Source organism: Styela clava, chromosome 9 (genome assembly GCF_964204865.1).
Source record: "Styela clava chromosome 9, kaStyClav1.hap1.2, whole genome shotgun sequence".
NCBI lineage: Eukaryota > Metazoa > Chordata > Ascidiacea > Stolidobranchia > Styelidae > Styela > Styela clava.
This window is the reverse complement of record NC_135258.1, coordinates 9,008,764-9,025,603: the sequence shown is the minus strand read 5'-3', so window position 1 is coordinate 9,025,603 and position 16,840 is coordinate 9,008,764. Positions and strand designations below refer to the sequence as shown.

The window sequence follows — 16,840 nt, the reverse complement described above, 5'->3', positions numbered from 1 at the left end:
ATTCTATAGATGTAACAAAATTACAAATGGTATAAAGAATGTGTCGTTAACCCATTGGTATAGATGGAATATGCTTTTAAAAAGCGTGACGGGTGGAAATTGAGCTCATTTTAAAATCAGTCCTGTTCACAACGCCCAGATATTGTGTAACCGTGTGTAAAACCTGGTAGCATGTTTCGACTGAAAACGTCAATTATTCTTTTATTGGTTATTTTAATGGTTATGGATTCTTTGGAATGGAGAAGGAGAAGAAGAAGGAGAAGAAGGCACAATGTCGCGAAAAAAATGTATGCGTTCTTTATATATGTTAAAATTGTTGATTGCTCGCTGGTCCATTTGCTTTATTTCATCGTGTTTATTTGCTAACGAGACCATAGAGAGTATTTTGAAAAAATAATGCAGTTATAAACACAGTAGGATACAAGTCAAACTTGCTAAATGACCATGAACAAAGGAAAATATTATGCAACATCATATTACAACTGGGCTGCAATTTATGACACCAGCTATTAAATGATCACTATCTAGAGATCTTTACATGATATTGACATGTAATTTGACTAATTTGGTGTTCTCGACTTGGTTATATAAACACGCATTTATGCAGGTAAATCAAAAGTAGTTGTTATGCAGGTTGTTATTCTATTTTGCCCTACTAAAGACTTAATGATATCCACGCACTCGTTTTGCGATGCTCTAACAGTCTAACATATATTTTTCTTTCATAGAATACGTCATCGCGCTCGTCGACGAGGCTGGTGGAGGCGGCTATGGTTGTGGGATACTCAACAATCTGAAGAAAAAGTAATTTACTAATTAATATGAATCATTTTGGTATGCTCCAAAGACAATATTTTTGAGATAAAGTGTTGTTTTAATATATGATGCTTGCAGAAAACTTCAGCTAAGATCAGTGATCAATTAGATGAAGACACACTGCGGGACTTGGAACTGCTTGGAGAAAGTAATATACAAAATATTATATTTTTATGATTCAGGTTTTTCTTACTCCCCCCACCACAATTTTTTTAATAAAAGCTTTCAGTAAATGGAGAAATTCAATCATTATGTGTAAATAATCATGATGCAAATAAGCGGTTCTAACAATATTTTACTATGGTTAATACTGAGATTTTTCTCCTGGTTTTAAATCGCAGTAAAATTATTTTTACAGCTGAGATGAACCTATCTGGATCACCGCGCAGCGATGTGACTAAATAAAGATGATTGATGAAAGCAAAATATCCTCACCCTACTCATCTATATACATGCAAGTTTTACACATGTAATCATATATAATTTTATAGTCATCATATCAAGTCGACATAAATAAAAATAGACAAATAAATGTTTTATCTGAGAATAACGAGTATTTTAGATAATATGGATGAAGCAATAGGATGCTGAGCTTTGAGCTGACTGCCACAATAATACAGTAAAACAAATGAAAACCGTTCAGAATATACAAAATGGGCCAAAAGTAGGATGACATTTATTCCTAATAAATCCAATAAATAACATAACATAAATAATAAAATAACATAAATCCAATAAATCCACTGACTGTTAACCCACATTTGTCCCACCCTGTAGTAGTATTTAGTTGATTTGGAGACTACAAGTTCTTTGCAAAATTTAGATGCTGAGAAATTGTCACAAAAACCACAACCTGTCCCAGATAAATGATCAAACTGCAATACTTAACTTAATAATTATGATGACCGCAGTCAATAAAATTTCCCGTGGCAAGGACCATAGAAATACAATAATTTAATGCTATACTCCAGACAAGGGATGGACAAACTACGGCCCGATATTGCATTTTGCGCGCCCCCGGCTCTTGGAGAAAGTTGGAAATTTTTTTACAATTAAATACAAAATTCAGACTCATTTTTAATTTTTTTTTTGAAAAAGCTCTTAGCTAGGGCATCTCATAAATGATCAGATAAGGGAGGGTCGGATCAATGGCGCTGCCAGTTTTTTGAAAGACTGAATAGGGAGGTGGTAATAAAGTGCTTCTTCGGGTCTTGTCTTGTTTTAATCGCTCATCGAAGTGAGACGTTATTATTTCATTTTAGTGAACATCTCAATATCAGTTTCTAAAAATTCTCACAATCTTTTTCCCCTATCTGTCGAGAAATGTACGAGTTGCGCGACGAGGACATCGATAATTTAGTTGGGTTAGAACAGTATTATCATTAGATTGAGAAATACGGAAAAAATCAATATCAGCGGAAAAAGTCAGCTTTTTTAATAAGTGAAATGGCAACCCCCAACCCCGCGTCATGGCTGCGCCCCTGAGCCTTGTTACCCGTTCTATACAATACAAAGTCAATAGAATAAAATTAAATGCAATTTTAGGGGGCTTTATCGTACCACTTTTTTATATTATTTTTCACAATATACACAACTAATGTTGACGTTAGAAAAGCGCGCGAGATGAAGAATCGTAGAAAAATGAAGTTAATTTCATATTTTGAAGCAAAGTTTGGACGACAAAACTAACTCATACATAGCAGTACATATCGAAAGATAGGAATTTTCCAAAGAATGCGGTGATTTTGTGACAAAGCAAAGTTCTATATATGCAAATAACTCTATTACTAATCTTATACATGAAGAAAATTTGGCCTGTTTATTAATTTAAAAACTGCAATAGAGATTTAAATTATGTCTCAAATGTCAGAATTCACAATATTTCACAATCAAAGGTTGACATGAAGCCGCCAGTATCAGTTTCACTGATTTCGGGGAATTCAGAGCGATGTTCAATTTGGTGAACATACAAAACGCAAATACCACTTCAAATATACTGTACACCACTAAGAACATTTTATTTTCTGTCGTTCCCTTCGCGAACATGTTTTTGGATCTTGATAACTGGCGAAAATAAAAGTAAATGTGATTAATGTCGCGACTCCCACGTTGAAATCTCTGCGTCAGACCATCTCTCCCACTCATAAATTTGGATTTCCGCTATCCGGAGCTGATACCCACGGAGATGGCCACATAAACATAAAAATGTCTTATGTAATGAAATATACAACAGTCAAATACAAACACTATAAACTTATTAAAAACCACTTTATATATATATTTAATGTTTTATAGTGTCATTTTTCATAGCATTGGAAAAAGTTTTGTTATTTTAGGAATGTTGTGGTGACAGTGTGAACCACCATTGATCGTTTTTCCACACAACGCGCATTGTTTTGCAAAATAGTTGATTCTGTCGTTGTTGTAAAATGGCTGCTCTCTGCAATTGATGGGCCAATGAATTTTACAATTGCGGGACCTGAAAATAGGAAAAGTTCCTAGAATGCAATTTTTTATAACCTTCAATTTTTTTCCAGTGCCTGTGGAGATTGATATTTCACCCAACATTTTCTATTTTTAAGTAGATTTTGTCATCACGTGTTTTTAGTTCAGGCTAGTGCTCACGTAGTAGTCATTGTACTCACGTGACCATGTCTTTGAACTTTGTTCCCTTATTTTTCTATAATTTCGATGGATTCAATTTCAACTACAAACGCATCTGACGTCATAGCGAACTATCTACTATAAAAAATAACAGCAAAAAAGATTAAATATTATTGAATTACATTGAATAATTGTTACGAAAATTATAAATTACGCCATCATCGATTTGAGCATACATAGATATACAACATACAAGCTTACAGAATATTGCACGAAAAAATGAGATTAAAAAAATTTGGACTGATTTACGTCCAATAAATTTTGCGAACGTTGTCGGTTATCATCACTAATATTTCCTGGACGATAAATGTCTCTTGTGCCATAAACTCTGTATATCAGGCACGACCTCCAAGCCAAACAAAACCTGGGAGGTTGTGATGGTTATGTGAGGAAGCAACTGTAGGTACCCGGTTTTATTGAATGCAACAACAAATAATTGTTACGTTCACACCGTTGGCGATTGAATAGAGTTTATGGCCTCCTGCCCCTTTTTGTTCTAGATTAATATTGGGTTACATACCTTTGCTTAAAGTAGATAAAATGTGGAGCATCCACAGAAATTTGGATGTTTTTTTTATGACAACATTAGTGTTTAGAACTTTATTGTTTCCAAATTTTAGATAGTGGTGATTCGAATAATTGTTCCAACAGTTACAATCACAAATAAGATATTGTGTCGACTATACTTCAATTAAATACTAAACTATGCAATATCGACTTTTCAGTTGTGTAAAATACAACTGAATCTTATAGTCTTGCATAAATCTCGTCGTTAGACTTAGAATAAAGCACATGTCTTTGGAAAATAATTCAGAAAAGACATTTTTTGCTTATTTATTGCCTTTTCTCAAGACCAAATTGTTTATCGTTTGGGTTGGGTTCCACATATTCATTTTACCTGTTAGTAAAGTAAAAATACGATGATTTTTTTTGTACAATTTTTGCTCAAAATGCTTAGAAATAATTTCTTCCTTTGGTTAAAAACTGGTTAAAATAAAATTTAATGTGATTTGTGAATCCGCATTTACCTCAGCAACAAATCCATTAGGTAATAATACAAAAGCAAGATTTTCGTAAGAGATCGAACAGAACAAATTTGTACAAAATATTGATTTTTTTGAAGAATTTTTAAGCAATGCCATTAAACAGTATGGAGTGGTGCCCCAGTGATCATATTCAAGATATACTTATGAATTTACTAACTTTCTCGAGTCCTAACGGCATACATGCATGATTGGAGTTTTTTAACGAACGTTTCAAACCAACAATTAAATATTATTGGTATTTTAATCAAGACCACAACCTATATGATGAAACAGATAGTCACTAAATTCAAAAACTGGTGTTTCTTTGATCGGGTTATTTCCGTCGATTTCAAATACAAAAGTGAGTCAGCTTCCAAATGCACTAAAGATTGTCAGCTACACTATATTGTGTAATATTCCCCTTCATTGTTATTAATTTGTCTAGGAAGTTGATTGAGGCGATTGAACATCGCTTGAACACTTGCACTAAATTGTTGCATATATACTATTCATAAAACATGTAGAAAAAGTGATAGATTAAAATCATTAATGAAGAAAGTGATTAATCATTATGATGTTGATGAAAGGAGGGTTTATAAAGGACTGAAAAGCTCATTTTCGAACTAGTACTTTCAACAACGCCTACATATCGCGGTTTCACATCTTGTCAATAGCGAAATTCAGAAACATGTTTCGATCGAAAGTGCTGGTCATTTTTTTAGTTGTTCTTTTAATGGCTATGGATTCTTTGGAATGGGGTAGAAGAAGAAGGAGGGGAAAAATTGCAAAAAAAGCGTATGTTTTTTTATATGCTGAAATTTAGATATAAATTAAAAAAATTCCTCATTTGAATATATTGTCCAGACAATTATATTGAATTTGACCATTTTTTTCCAATTTACCTGCTTCACAACATTCAATTGTAAAAGAAGATGCTATTCTGCGATAAATATACTTGATGATAATAAAAAGAGTGTTTTCACGTATTATATAACAGGGCTACTAAACTCAGGATCTTTTGAGTATTTGATTCGGACCGCACCTAATTCTTTATTACGGATCATTAGCCCCACTTTTGAGGTTTTCTTCTATAAAATCACTTTTATATAGTTGTGAATATATATATGAAAAGAACTATAACGCCATATTAAACAATTTTGATTAGCTAATAATCATTAGCCGGCCGAGGAAGTGCGTGTTTAAGGATGCCGAAATATAATTTTAAAGTTGTGCATGTGGATCTTCGGTAAAAATAGTTGAGTAGCCTTGTAACAGCAAAATTTGTTTCAAATAAGAGATAAATTGCTTAAAAGTTATATCGCTCCAGCGATTTCTTTCGTTTTGATGTTATGTTGTGAAATCGATTGGTCCATTTTTTCATCATCACGATGAGCATAAAAAATAAAAACCGTTTGATCGTAAACAACCAGCCCATAATTCCTCATTATATTGACAAAATGTTCTTTATTAGAGTCATCCGTCGTGCAATTAGATGGAGTTGGGATGAAAAACCATTACAGGTAAAGTTTTTTTAATGTTACAAATGAGTATTTGATAACTCTCAATCTGTAAGATATTTAAAAATGTTTCCCTTCGCAGGAATTGTTCACTGATGATGACCAATTGGGTGAGAATCTACTTCGTCAACTAGAAGAACTCAAGGAAAGTAAGATGTACATTATACATATTATCTTATCAACTATCAATTGACTAAAAGCAATTTGTACCGTGTTCTTGTTCCATATTCGAGTTTGAATTGTTGAAATAAACATTATTTTTTGAAAATATTACATTAATTTAGTATAAAACGCAATCGCATGACAAAACTTATAGATGGTCGTTGTTGTTGACTGTATTCAATTGACTGGGCCGTTTAAATTTAAAGGTTCAAATCATAGAAAAGTATGGTAATTTGCTTCGAATAAAAAAAGTTACAATGTTCCTATCAAAAAAATATAATATTAATGTTAAATATTCATATTTAAATATAGTTTTTCACATTAAATTGAGTTGCTTTTTATTGATTGCTGTGTTAAAGTGTTTTGACATTAAATGTTATTTTTACAGTTTACCCAAAACGTTTTGAGTTGCCTGACAACGATGCCAGTGATTGAAGAATGTCACCATAGCATACCCGAACGGACTCCAGCAAGAACGAACATTGATTTTCTTTCTATATATATCTTGAATTATACATGCATCTAGAAATCTTTTAATTCACATGTATTCTGGAAATGTCGTATTGTATTGAAATACAAATTTTAAATAATAAAAACACGGCTGAAAATATTCTTCTACATAAGGTGCCACAATTTTTCATTGCCCCGATACAAAATATCGGTAATATACAGTAAGCAGCACCAAATACTGCCGACAGTGGGGAAATGGTGTGGAAATAGCGAAGAGAGAAAATGGAAATAATACGGAGATCCACAGGTATGTGCTCCAAGATGGCGCACATCCTGAACATAGTATTTGTACCAGCGCAAGGTTCAGGTTGTGCACCAATATGTTGGCCTAAGTAGAGTTTTGTGAATATGTGGGTATATATGTGTTTAATAAAAAAAAAAGAGAAGATTACCCAATTTTTGATAGTTATTGGAGGACTGGAGTTTTCGCCAACAAGTATTGACCCATAGAATATACTTCCACTTTTACATGAGACATCAGTATGAAGTCGAACCAAGAATTTCCGATTGTGTTTGAGATTTATTCAATGCCATTAATGGCATGCTCGTTTTGCTACTACGGATGAAGATGTTACGTGATTAGAAAAATCATTTTGAGTTATTGGCCTACTCAAGGTTTGCAAATATACATATATATGTATATATTTTAAAGTGCCATATTCACTAACGAGGCAGATAACTGCTATCGTGCGATTAACTTTTTTATTTCCCTATCAACCTAATTATCAACACAGATAACAATAATGCGGTTGTAAAGAAGTTAAAAAACTAGACCGGACTTCAATTATCAGAAACAGACTTCAGCTATACATAGTTTATGTCTTTCACTACCATAAATTAAAAACTTTTAGTTGATTGCATAGACCTTAGACTAGAACTTTATTTTATTTTCTTTGCCAATAAAATAAGTTGACAAGCTTATTCTCTTCTTTTGGCACAACATCGAAAAAATTCACAGTAAAAGCAATTTTTCCAAAATGTATAATAAAAGAAAAAAAAAGAAAAGCATATCGAGAGAAAATTTACATCAAAGGTAAAGTTGAAGTAAGGTAGACCTATTAAAATTACAAAAAACAAACAAACAACAAATAAGAAATATTGTTTGCAACTAAGGCATTTTGAAAAATAATATACAAAATATATATATTTAAATAAGTCCATAAAAGTAAAATATATCGCACTGAATATGGTCATTGAATTGTTGTCATTCAGGTTAAGAACCATTAGTGAAGTGGGTTAGAATTACACGTCTTACACCTATAGGTCGCTCGACCTTGCTCTGTATTACTGTTGTTATCGTGAAAAATAGCTTTTCGATGAATTTACAAATTTTCCGAACTTGAAGATAGAGTATTCTACAATAGACTACTACCGAAAATTTGGCCGATATTTCCAATACCGTTGCATCTCTAGTCACCTTACCAGACATCTATTCATGGCCCCTAACTTGTCGTAGAAACTCTTACTATCTGCTGTCACCAAAAAAGCACCCTGGCCATTCATAGTCAATATGTTTTCATAATACAAACATATTCGTGGAAAAAAATTGCAAGATAATACACCAAACCAACCGTTTCTGCATAAAACGTGCCGTTTAAAATACCTATTTAATATTCTATCGCGACAAATATTTCCGTTATATAGCGCAGGTGAGCTTGAAAATGACCGGAGAAGTGACGACACAACCCGGTTCCGGTAGTATTATTACAAATTATGAAATTAAATATAGGTATTACCATGACTTGAAAGCTAAAGTTCCGAACATTCATGTTCTTCTTCCATCCTATCCCCAAAGGATACTAAGATGATTTCCCATGGCTGTCACGGATGTAAACAACTCATTATTATAGCAATAACAAAACGATTCGCACTATTACAGAGAGCACGGCATCGTTGTACTGTTAGCCCAGCCCTCTCCGAGTCCAGTGAAATAAAAAGTTACGCATTTGTTGCTCATTCCCTAGCCAAATTGTGCTACTGTTTAAGTTTCAGTAACAATATAATCGATACGTCTAACATATATACTACTATCATAACAGCAGCAGAAGGTGATGCTAATCTTAAGTTATTGTACCACCCCGCAGATTTGAAAGATCTTTTTCTGCTATGAATGTAGGTAATAACTGGTGCTATCATCCAGCCACGAATATGAAGTGATATATATAGTGTGATTGACTGCGCGGGTAATACCAAGAACACTGATCCAATATTGACCAAGTAATGTTTGATGCTGAGATTTCATTACTGCAGTAATGAACATCGGTGGGTCAGATCGTTTCGCCATTTCCTCAGAATTTGATCTATTTGTATAACCATCACTCCAAACCTAAGCTATCTATATAAAATATGAAAAATCCCGCTCACAAAACCAAAAGTCCAAAGCCGAATGACAGAGACTGACCCCCTAAATTGCAGAATAAAGAGAGTGGCATGGTGAAATTCAGGGTTGCCAGATTATGGGTCGGCTTGGACTGCATATATATTATATACCATGAACAATTTGACTCCGTTAAATTTGTTTGTGACTCTTGTATGCTAGGGCCTAGGAATAATAAAAACTATAGATGCGAATCATCGGGAACATTTGATTTTGAATGGAAAGTCAGTCCGAGTAACCCAGTATGAATCTTAATGCAAGACTGGTTAATGAAAACAGATATTTCGAAAGAGAATTGTTTTGTACAAAACCTAGTGTTCATAAATAAATCGACGAATATCTATAGTTAGGCTTACCATACGTCCCGATTTAGGCGGGACAGTACCACATTTCAACGTTTTGTCCTGGCGTCCCGACCAGCCAGCCAAAAGTCCCGCTTTGGCGCTCAGTCAGTCGTAATAATACACGAACAATACCAATTAGCATGTTCTCAATACAGTTGTTGCTGTGTAGCGTACCGGTAGCCTACTTACTGAATGTGAATGCGTGGTTTTGATTTTTCCGTTGTTTTAATTGCTACAATTTGTTACTGGTAAGCGCCGTACGCCAAAAGGGTACTTAACGTTAATGTAAATTTATTTCTAATTTACCAATTGAAATCGATATTTAGACAGACAGCGCACGAACTCTCGATGACAATGGCCAATGAAGACAGCCGGGATGATTTTAAATGTAGGCCCCTAATGTAAAATCGGTAAATTTAAAGTTGAAAAATTCACATCTATGGTCTTTGGAGGCGTCCCGCTGTGAGGTCACAAAAATATTGTAACCCTATCTATAGTTATATACAAAGATAGAACTATCCACAATTTAGATGTAAACTGACGAAGCCACTTGAAATTCCCACAAATCTTAAGACAAAATAATTTGGGCTATATACTACAGATCAGTGGTTTCAACCGGTGTACCGCGTGAGACGTTTTCCAATAATTCCTCTTCAATATATATATATTTATATATGAATATTACTAAACTTCCCCAATATCATATTACATTTTTCTTTTAAACTATACTAACGATATGCGTAACGAAGATTAGTAAAAGATTAAATTTCAAGGCCTTCGACATATGATTGCAAAATTGGATGATATTCCTCCTTCTCATATTTCATCAAGACTAATCCTCGAAACATCGAAAAATAAAAACATTGACTTCATTTATTCTTTTCATGATTTAATAAAAAATAAGGAATGACGAAAAGTGAACAACAAATCAAAAAAGAGAAAATATTGTACAACTAGATGAGAATATTAACAGGTGATATTTTTAGTTTTTTGATCAATATATATTAGAGATGTACCGATACCGCTACTGTCGCCGATACACCATTTCACACCAAAAAAGTCGATACTCCGATACTATGTAATTATTATCTCAAGTGTGTAGAATAGTTTAAAGGTTGGAACAATAGTCTTTGAGCAATATTCATAGCGCACATCAATTCAGATTGGAAAGATATATATATATATATATATATATATATCACAGAATAAGAAATTGCTTTATGTACTGACGATAGTAATCTTGGTGTTCAATTAGAAAACTCTTAGGGTTTGGCTACTGTGGGTGGTAAAATAAATGAATATTTACTTTTCCTATCGATCGTGCGCAGGATTGTACCTATATAACGACATATTTTGTAGTATACTCATTGGAAAATCCATTAATATTCGATTTATATATTTGTTCATAATTAAAAAATCGGTCCACATTCATCCGATACCGATATAGTCAATATATGGTGTTGCTACAAAGATATATATAATAACTTTACTGGCATAAAGCACCAAAGCCTACTTTATTCCAATATCGATAATCAATAAATTCATGTGCATCTGATATTCCTATTACCACTCCTACATTTTTTTCTTTTGCTGGCGGATTAGGATATTTTAACAACCAGTTGGGTTTGGTACCATCGATGTACGTCAGATTTTTAATCTGTAAAAAAAATCGGTTTGAAGCGAGTATTGATTCCGCTGGTATCGTGTGTAATATCTTTATAACAAAGTATTGATCATGATTGAAAAAAAAATTGAATATACAACATACATTAAGTAAAATAATATGGGAATCATATTTTGTAATTTCCCGATTATATATATAATGCACCAATAAAAATATCGCATTCTCACCCAAAATTGAGGGAAATTGAGGCAAATACTTTCTGGCATGCCAGGATCTAAAATATTCATCAAATCTCGACAAGATAAATATTTTGTTATTAGGATATTTTGTGTAAACTTTTGATATAAAACTTTTGTTGAGATGCTGCTCGGAAGGGCTAATAATGTCCACAAACGACTTTGGGACAATGCCAAAGATTTTCCATAAACGTATTGTAATAATCCATAGCGTGTAATAACACCAGTAAAATGAGCAAAAGTGCCGCATATGAGTTGTCTACTATAGTTGCTGGATTGAAAACTTCTCATAATTCAATCTCACAAGCCAGCCTAATAGGGTTCAATTTAAAAAATTTGATTCTCACCTTAGAACTGTATTTCATTCCAGTCCAAATATAAAGATTTCGATTTGAATCCTCATCTAACCATGGTTCCATGTATGAAGCAATAAGATTATATTGCTTTTTACTTGTGATGTCGGCGAGTTTTCGACCAATATTTGTGCAAACCGAGATAGCACTAGCAAAGTTTGTTGTTTTTTCACCAACTTTAATTGGCCAGATACATTTACCGTTATAGTAGATCGGGCACGTTTCTGTAAAATATAATTCATGACTGATTATTTATTCAATCTAATCTAACGAAAGCTGATCAATTGTCATTTTAGCTTTTCAGTGAATAAAAAGGTTTGTGAAACATTTTGGCATTAGCCTATTACTTAAATTATATTATATCAGTTAAACGGGATACTTTAAAGTAAAATGCGGAACATCATTTTGTAGCGCGTAGAAATTCTTTGCATCCATTAAATTTCTTTGAAAATATAAATTATGCAACTAACCCCTTTCTGTGGCTGCATTAACCCTTCTACGTAGTTGATCAACAATATCTGACAGAGAAAAACGATGCGGGATTAAATTTTCATATCATTTATAGAAAAAATAGCAAGTTTGGGTTAAAAAAAATTAATTTTTAAATATGTTTTTATTATTTGAATATTTTACTGATTCATTTTATTGTATAGAATGGCCAAATTGCCGTCATTTCTATAAAGTTAGGCGTCGAGTTCAAGAAATATAAAATTTAGTTGAATTTACCAAACATAAACCTGATATCAGTAAGTCATACTATCTGTAAACCCATCTTTTTTGGAGATTTATTTATTATTATGATATGAATATACACTAGAAAACATCTCTCTGTTATTGGCCAGCTAGTTAATTATTACGCACTCATTTTAATTTTATGAAATATTTGCTGCATGCTTTCATTTGATCATAGAAAGCATTACCTTCTCCGTCAGGTTTCTCGCAATGTCCTCGAGTAACGAAACGTCCGTTGATGATCCTGGTAATACACGCGCCTGAATCCCCTAAAGACATAGATTTTTGTAAATTTCACAGAATACATAATATTCTCATGATCTGTCGCAATATTATCTAATTAAACGATTTTGTATAGTCGCCGATAATACGAATGTAGTATTACATTTTCAAATACCATCTGTCTACATCAGCGTTTCCCAACCTTTTTTGGTCGCGGACTATTTTCTCTCTGGCGAAAACCTTTGCGGACTCAACGTGAGTTTTTTGCAAACGTATTCTGTGTGAAGAAGTAATAAAACCAAACACAATAGAATTTTTCAGAATTTCAAAATCGGCTACGCAATTACGCCTTCGTTAAAAGGGCCGACTTCTTTAGTGTATAAATTGTCCTTTCTGTCGCACAATATTCTATCCTTGACAACGACAAGAATTTAAAATGTTGTCTTATTTTAATTTAATTGTGTTCCTGGTCACTCGCGGTTGACTTATGACAAGATGAAAGCTTTACTTCTTTTAAATGTCACGGCAATCTGCGAACATAATAATGTGAGAATATATTGCCCGGTTATATTTAGTTTTGATTTAAATTATTTGCGATCTTGCGAATTTGTTATCGCCGTTAGAAAAATCCTACTATCTGCTATAAATTTCTAGAAAGTACAACTTGATTTAGTACTTATTAAAAATATAATTAGTATATTAGTAAATAAAAATAAAAAATATTCATCGCCTTGCTTTAATATTAATTTAATTGTGATCATTTTACTCTGCGACTCGTATTTTTGTGAATTCGACAAATATGAGCTGTTCGTACAACAGGAAAGCCAGGAGTCGGCAACATTTTGTCGCTCGCAGGCCAAAATTAAAGATTGCAAGTCATTGGTGGGCCACGCATATTTTTAGAAAGTTGAAAGCCGGGCGTATGGCCAATGAATCACATTTTTTCATACAGATCAGAAGTTGAATTTTAAGCAGCGCCCGAAGACTGACCATTCGAATATTGAACCAATTGCACTTAGCGTTCAACTTTTCTGCGTTTTGTTGCCATTGAATGCCTAATTATAATTGAACTATATACTTGTTAGGTTATGATATAATTTAGTCTAAACGTGCCACAAAATAAATTCTGTCACGTAAATAATATAATCGCAAAAAACAGCTGTTTTGTCACTATAATTCAGAGAAACGTCGCGGGCCTGATTATATTGCTCCGCTGGCCGTAGGTTGCAGACTCTGCAGTAAAGCAAAGAATTATGAGAGAAATGCCCTGATACGAATACTACATTAGCACCCGAAATTTTGCAATTTGCAACATGTCTAAAGAAGCGTTTTTAAAAAACTTATGGTGTTTTCAGTTTTATTTTCAGTATTTTGTATTGCCGCTTTTCAATTTAGAAAATTTAGGTTGCCCCCATTGACACCTACCAGAAAAATTATTCCTCGAACAACAACTACTAAATCCAATCATTTGATTAAACGACGCGCAAGTGACCTGTCGCGTTACTTGTTACCAAATTTTCGAATAATAAATTGATATTCTAATAATTGAATATTCGAATATATGCCAAGCCCTACTCATTCAGTATCCAGAAATTATTGACTCGATTAATGTTATATGAATAAACTTACTTTTTATGTTTTATGTAAATTCTAGCGTAAATCGTGGCTGATGGTTAAGTTTCGCAAAAACGTTTGCGACCCGCAGTGAATTTCTGGCTCGTTGCGGACTCATTCAAACGCTCCGCGGACTCATTTGAGACCGCGGACTGGGGTTGGGAAACACTGGTCTACATAATAAATTCATGCACAACGCGAAAACAGTGTATTATTAATAATATCTGTTTATAATATTAAAAAACTTATGTAAAAGGGGAAAACTGTATTTCAGTAGTTACCATAATACCTTACCTTGTATTGCCATTAAAAAGCCAAAAGCAAATGCAACTATGCTGGTTATCATGTAGAATCGCATTGTCTTTGTGGCCTGGTCGTCAAACACTGACTTTAATTTCAAGAGTTTAGCACGGTAATAATATGTTGGAAAATAATTTTACAGTGCAACTATTATTACGTATTTTTACATCATCATTGCGTAATTTCACTGCTTGTACGATGTAAAAATACACATACTGTTGCATATTTATAAAACAATCATACGGTTGTTAAATAAACAGTGAATTATACGTAACATACAAAAACGGTTTTAATGAAAACAACTATCTCGCGGTTATGTTAAAATAAGTCTACTTGGCAGTGATAAAAGGCATAGAGTTCAGAAGACAGTCTTCCACATATTATATCAGCAAAATGCATGTCAATGAAAAATGTATAGATGCGACGAATTTGGCACCTAACTCCGACAAATTCGGCCCCGCGTGTCTGACCAATCACATTTTCGGCATTGAAGCAAGGCTCAAGTCATACACTGCTACGTAAACCTGCGGCCTTGAGTATGTATGTCATCGCAGCATAAAGAATATATAGCTTACGATAAAAAGCCTTAATATTATATCGAGTGGATATTTCATATTTTTTAAGATATTTTATTTTAGCCATCATGTAAACTGGTGATTAAACTGACAGCACTCATTCGCAAACGAAAAGGTCTACTTGCAGTCACGACTTCACTGCTGGTAATTTTAGTTGTTTTCCACTGTATCGCTATATCCTTAAATGTGTTCGTGATAGCTCTGACTTTCCCAGTTTTAATTCTATGTTGCGATTCGCACGTCAGCCTAAAAAAGAGCACGAGCTATTTTTGAAAATGAAAAAAAAAATCAAGTATACAAGTGCTTCATTCTTTGGAGAGTATGGTACTCCAGTCAGCCAGAGAAAAATTCATGAAGTGGGTTACCACACAAACTTGCTAAAATCTTGCCTCCGATTTCGCGCGCCTCGGAAGTATTAGTACCAAGATTACGCACATCCTGGACCCTGACCGGCTACACATGATATATTCAGGTTTTGTGCCATCTTGGTACGAATACTTCGACGAAAGGTTTAGTGAATAAATATCATTTTTTGCTTGATGGACGAACAAAGGATAGACTATTACAAATATAGGCATAATCGGGTCGTTCATGCAACATGAGTACTGCAAACATCAAAAATCAAAAATCAGTATATACAATTAAAATATATCAATAAGAACAATGTGCCTTTATATCGATTGCAAGTGGACGTGGATGATGAACATCGATCACAAAATATATGAGCGGTCCCGACAATGCATGGAATAAAGGGAATCCTCAAAAGGCATGGTATGAAAACTACGGTGTAAAAATATGTAAAAATGTTCACTTTTATGCGGAGGCGATGTGGACGAAAACACGTAGAACACACTATTTGTAGATTTTGGACACGTGCGCGAATTAACAATACGCTTTCGCAACTGATCAAAACCCAAAGTGGGATAACTCGGTCAAGACATCGCTTGGCGTACTTGTCAATACCATACTTAATTAAGCACCAATTGCCAAATAAATCAACTTTGCTCTGTATATTCAATAACCAAGCGACTACACTGGTACAAAATAACAAACCAACATAATTTCTCGAAGCCTTGCGAAAAATCCAATTTACCCTACTCTCCAATTTTTAAATCCTAGTCAATTGTGTGCGCATGTTTAACAGAAATTAAGCGACCTCTAAAAATCTTCACTTCACCCCACCCGGGTCGCGACCCACAGCCTGGGAACCACTGTCGTAGACCGCTTTTCAGTTCCATCTTCTCGAGACCATTAGTCTAATATACTACAAAATTTGATAGCTATCACGACAATGTGTAGGTTATAAATGAAATTCCCATGTCACCGGGTCCTGCATCTTGCCCGCCTAAACACTTGCTCTCCCGCCATCCGGATGAAAACATGTTATGTTGTTAACTGCCACAGCAGTATATATATATACAAAACATTACAAGTTTAGTAATCGCCGTTTGATCCACCTATTTTCTTGGCTTGTAATTGTCAGTAACAATCTTTGCTGATGTAATGATGATGTTTTTGGCAAAAACTTGCCCATTCGATTGAAGTCAATAGCGCCACAAACAATAATGCTTGGCATCAACACTGAGTTCTGCTGGGCAGCTACAAGCATGTATAATTGTCTGTGGCCTAATTGTCTGTACTATTGACTACTGACGTGACTTATTCTCGCTAACTTCACAAGTATATATATGATATGTTTCATAATTTACCTTACCGGAAATCTATTCATGGGCCCCAACTTGTCGTATAAACTCTTACTATCTACTGTC

At 33.9% G+C, this 16,840-nt stretch overlaps 4 long non-coding RNA genes across 4 annotated transcripts; 2 read left to right on the top strand and 2 right to left on the bottom strand.

The window, feature by feature from the left end:
- Positions 1-222: 222 nt before the first annotated feature.
- LOC144427215 (uncharacterized) lies at positions 223-1,259 on the top strand. The gene is made up of 4 exons (XR_013477819.1): positions 223-287; positions 729-804; positions 895-964; positions 1,175-1,259. It is a non-coding gene; the product is annotated as an uncharacterized LOC144427215 (long non-coding RNA).
- A 3,889-nt stretch (positions 1,260-5,148) lies between these two features.
- Positions 5,149-6,872, top strand: LOC144427133 (uncharacterized). The gene is made up of 4 exons (XR_013477758.1): positions 5,149-5,300; positions 5,977-6,025; positions 6,105-6,171; positions 6,573-6,872. It is a non-coding gene; the product is annotated as an uncharacterized LOC144427133 (long non-coding RNA).
- Positions 6,873-10,297: 3,425 nt separating this feature from the next.
- LOC144411701 (uncharacterized) lies at positions 10,298-11,847 on the bottom strand. Its single transcript, XR_013477946.1, has 2 exons — positions 11,623-11,847; positions 10,298-11,072 (listed from the first exon to the last, which is right to left on the bottom strand). It is a non-coding gene; the product is annotated as an uncharacterized LOC144411701 (long non-coding RNA).
- Positions 11,848-12,098: 251 nt separating this feature from the next.
- Positions 12,099-16,224, bottom strand: LOC120339500 (uncharacterized). The gene is made up of 3 exons (XR_013477909.1): positions 14,491-16,224; positions 12,549-12,629; positions 12,099-12,146 (listed from the first exon to the last, which is right to left on the bottom strand). It is a non-coding gene; the product is annotated as an uncharacterized LOC120339500 (long non-coding RNA).
- Between the last annotated feature and the right edge of the window lie 616 nt (positions 16,225-16,840).